At 43.4% G+C, this 4,419-nt stretch overlaps 1 pseudogene; it reads left to right on the top strand.

The window, feature by feature from the left end:
- Positions 1 to 1,936: 1,936 nt before the first annotated feature.
- LOC115305275 lies at positions 1,937 to 3,706 on the top strand (annotated as a pseudogene).
- The last annotated feature ends 713 nt before the right edge of the window (positions 3,707 to 4,419 follow it).

Raw genomic sequence — 4,419 nt, 5'->3', positions numbered from 1 at the left:
TAAAAAATCAAAACCCCAACTTCTATTTCATGTAATTAGACTTATACAGAAATTAGAAGGTTATGTAACAACTAGTTAATCACCTAATTTCACAGCTATCTGAAGTGGTGATCATTATATAGCAGCTTATCTATGATACATTCAAGATACATGATACAATTTATTACTTGCCCATAAGCTACAACACAGCCTGCTTAATACCCTTCCTTAAATTCCACCTCTAATCTTTCTATCTTTTAAAACCACTGACAACATTTCCTAAAATTCTCTCAAAATAGGAGCCTGAGTAGGGAGGAGAGTGAGGGCTACATGACTTTGCTTTCTCAGTTCTCCACTTTTCATTTCTGGGGCATTGCTGTGAACTTTTCATCCAAAGCCTTGCTCCCCTTGATAAGGGGACATTTGATAGCAGCAGGTGAGGAGGAGGAAGGAGGAACTCAATGTCAGTTCCTTTATTAAGAAAATATATTTGGTATATTGAGACCATGGTTTGAGGGAGTTAACAATACCCATTGTGAAAAATTAATAGGTAGTTACAAGTGAGTGTTTTAATACAAGTCTCATAGCAAGGCAATGTCTCCAGGCAGCTGCAGCTACATCACAGATGGTGTAGGGTGTTTACAGAACACAGGGTGGCCAGGGAGGAGACTGTAGAAGTGAGTTCTCATCTCCTGGAACCCAGAGAGGGAGAAGACAGAAGGAATTGTTTTGGTCATGAGCTACTAAGCTAGGTTAACTACTTCTTTTCTCCCTACCCATCACATTCATTACTGTGGACAGTAAATTTTTCCTGGTTGCTTTGGATGAGGTTTATTGAATGTTGGAATTCATAAAGTGACATTTCTGTCTCTTCTCCATTCTTAGTAATGGACCCTAGATTGGCTGCTATACCCATTTCTCCAGTGTTTCCTCACCAGACAGTTTCCTCATTATTGCAGGTAGTTATGAAGGCCCTGCCCGCTTCTCTCTCTTTTATTTTCACAGCACCACTGTTGGTGTAGATAGGTAGAGGAAAGGGTAGGACTGTACATACTCTTCATCAGTACAGCTAAATGGATGATGCAGAATAGGGAGAAAGGGGACCAAATTGACCTCTGACTTTGGGTACTGATTTGGGGGCAAAGAGTTTTAAGACAGCGGAACCAATACTTGTATTTCAAATTCAAATATTATTTTAAAAAATGGTTCTGGGGCTCCTGAGTGGCCTCAGTCAGGTAAGCGTCCAACTTTGGCTCAGGTCATGATCTCACGATTCGTGGGTTTGAGTCCCGTGTCAGGCTCTGTGTTGGCAGCTCAGAGCCTGGAGCCTGCTTCTGATTCTGTGTCTCCCTCTCTCTATGACCCTCCCCTGCTCACACTCTGTGTCTCTCTCTTTCAAAAATAATAAACATTAAAAATTTTTTTAAATGGTTCTGTAATTTCTATGAGGTCCTCTAGCCCATGAATTAATGTGTCGTACCTTATTCCCAAGCACCACGCAGTCATCCTGTGTGTGAATTATTGCACAATACAGCCATGCCCTGTTGTCTTACAGCTTAATTAGTACATGAAGCTATATGACTTAGATGAATGTAAAGGGATTGTATCACATGGTATGCAATAAAGGGGAATGTTTGGAGATATTTCCCACTGTTTCAGAGGAGGAAACAGGGTTGATTTTTCAATTTCAGTGATACTTGGGCTGCAACAGGTGACATTGGATTTCTGAGCTACAGTTGGTTGGTTGAACACCACTTTTAGTAAATATTTATTGTTTATTTAGGTGTAATGAAGGCCAGATGAAATACAAAGCAGCAGCTTTGAAGCCTGAGCAATGGACATCAGCAGCCCCAAGTGTACTTGACTTCACTCAGCTTCACTGAACTTAATCCCAGACTCTGCTTCCTGGGCTTGCTGCAGCTCTCTGATCCTTGAATCCTCTTCAATGCCAGCTAGAATGCTGCATCCAGTACTTCGTAGATTTGTTCAAAAGCTGGTGCGCAAACTTACACTGGAGGAACTGGTGACGAGTGACTTACAGAGAAGCCTGAGCACTCTAGATTTAGTGGCTCGGGTTATGGGCCGCACAGTGGGTATAGGTATATATGTCCTGGCTGGTGAGGTGGCCAGAAATCAAGCAGGACCAGCCATTGTGATCTGCTTTTTGGTGGCTGGACTGTCTTCTGTGTTGGCTGGGCTGTGCTATGCAGAGTTTGCTGTCCAGATTCCCTATTCTGGCTCTGCATATCTCTACAGCTTTGTTGCTATAGGTGAACTCTGGGCTTTCATCACTGGCTGGACCCTCATCCTCTCCCATGTTGGTGATAAAGCCATTGTGGCCCGTGCATGTATATTAGCTTTTGACAACCTGCGTGGAAACAAGATCTCTCAGACCCTGCGTGAGAGCATCTCACCACATGTTCCTCGTGTCCTTACAGACTATATAGATATCTTTGTTGTGGCTCTTGTGTTTTTGCTCATAGAATTCCGGAATCTGAGGTATGTTTGGTTTTTCCCAGTTACGAAACTGGCCACATTGGTGAAACTTTTGGTTCTCAGTTTTGTCATCATCTCTGGCTTCATTAAGGGGGACCTGCACAACTGGAAGCTCACAGAAGAGGACTTCTTAATGGCTGGACTCAATGACACCTCAAGCTTGGGCCCTCTGGGCTCTGGAGGATTTGTCCCTTTTGGCTTTGAGGGGATCCTCCGTGGAGCAGCTACCTGTTTTTATGCATATATAGGTTTCAGCAGTATTTTTGACAAAGTCAAAGAAGCCCAGAATCCCAGGCATTCCATCCCCATGGGCATTGTGATTTCACTGTTCATCTGCTTTTTGGTGTATTTTGGTGTCTCTGCAGCACTTACACTTATGGTGCCTTACTACAGGCTTCGACCTGGGAACACCTTGCCTCAGGCATTACTCCATATTGGCTGGGCCCCTGCCTACTATTTCTTAGCTTTTGCATTCCTGTGTATTGTTGCTGCCAGGCTCTTGGGCTTTATGTTTCCCATACGTCGGGTGTTACGCAGGATGGGACAGGATGGTCTCCTGTTCCCTGTCCTTGAAGGAATCGGTTCCCACCCATTCATCCTTATCATGACCACTGTGATCTTGAGCATTATTACAGCAATCATGGCAGTTTTCTTTGGGCTCATTGATCTCCTGGACCTCAGGTCAGTTGGATCCCTGATATCTCACTCCCTGGTTGCTACTTCTGTTCTCATCCTCAGATATCAGCCTGAGGCAAAGAAAGAGGGAAATGAAGCAGAGGTGCAGGAGGAGAATAGACCTGCAGCAGAGATGCTGACTCTACAGAGACTGTTTGTTCCAGGCAGCCCCACCCCCACTCCACTCTCTGGCTGGGTTGTTCGTGTTTGTTCCTCACTGCTTGTTCTGCTGATTATTCTTCTTTGCCTGGTGCTGACCCAGTGGCCAGTTCTGCTTTCTGGATACCCAGTGTGGATTTCAGTGGTTGTGCTGCTCCTGGTGCTCATCGCTGGGATCACTGGGGTCATCTGGAGACAGCCACAGAACTCCAGTCCCCTTCCCTTTAAGGTCTTTGCTCTTCCTCTTCTTCCACTACTGAGCATTTTCATGAATGTTTGCCTCATGGTGCAGATGACAGCTGCCACCTGGGCCCTATTTGGTATCTGGATGCTGATTGGGTTTGCTTTCTACTTTGCCTATGGAATCCAGTACAGCCTGGTCTCTAACCCCACTTAACTTAGGACGGACACTGTAAACCTTGAACTTAGCAGTTCCAGTACATATTTGGTTTGACATTATCACACCTGAATGCAGTCTTGTCCCCCTGCACAATATTGGAGAGCACTCTTGACTGCATGGAAAGCTAGGCCTCCAAAGGGATGTTGGTGGGTGAACACTATTATAACTCAGTGTGTATTATGGAATGAAGGATGTATCTTTGCTCTTTTATTGTATGTGTTTTATTTTTACTTGTCTACTTTTGAATTGAGTCTGTAGCTGCTTACTGGCTCTCAATTATTATTAAAAGAAATTAGAAAAAGTGTTTTTGTTTTCCTTGGTTAAATATCCAGTAGCTGTGGGGAACCTGACTGGCTCAGTCAGTACAACATGAACTCTTTATCTCAGGGTCATGAGTTTAAGCTCCACACTGTGTATAGATATTATTTAAAAAAAAAAAAACAGAAGAATTACTGGGTCAATAGGCGATTTTATTTTTAATTTTTGGGGGGAACCTGCATACTGTTTTCCATAGTGCTGCATCAATTGACATTCCCACTAACAATACTGAGGATTCCTTTTTCTCCATATCCTAAACAATACTTGCCTATCTTATCTTTCTGATGTTAGCCATTCTGACAGGCTTAAAGTGATATCTCATTGTAGTGTTAATTATATTTCCCTGATGATTAGTGATAGTGAACATCTTTCCTTCCAAGTGTTTGTTGGCC

Source organism: Suricata suricatta, chromosome 10, assembly GCF_006229205.1.
Source record: "Suricata suricatta isolate VVHF042 chromosome 10, meerkat_22Aug2017_6uvM2_HiC, whole genome shotgun sequence".
Classification (NCBI taxonomy): domain Eukaryota; kingdom Metazoa; phylum Chordata; class Mammalia; order Carnivora; family Herpestidae; genus Suricata; species Suricata suricatta.
The sequence above is the reverse complement of the archived record's forward strand: the minus strand, read 5'-3'. Positions and strand labels throughout refer to the sequence as shown.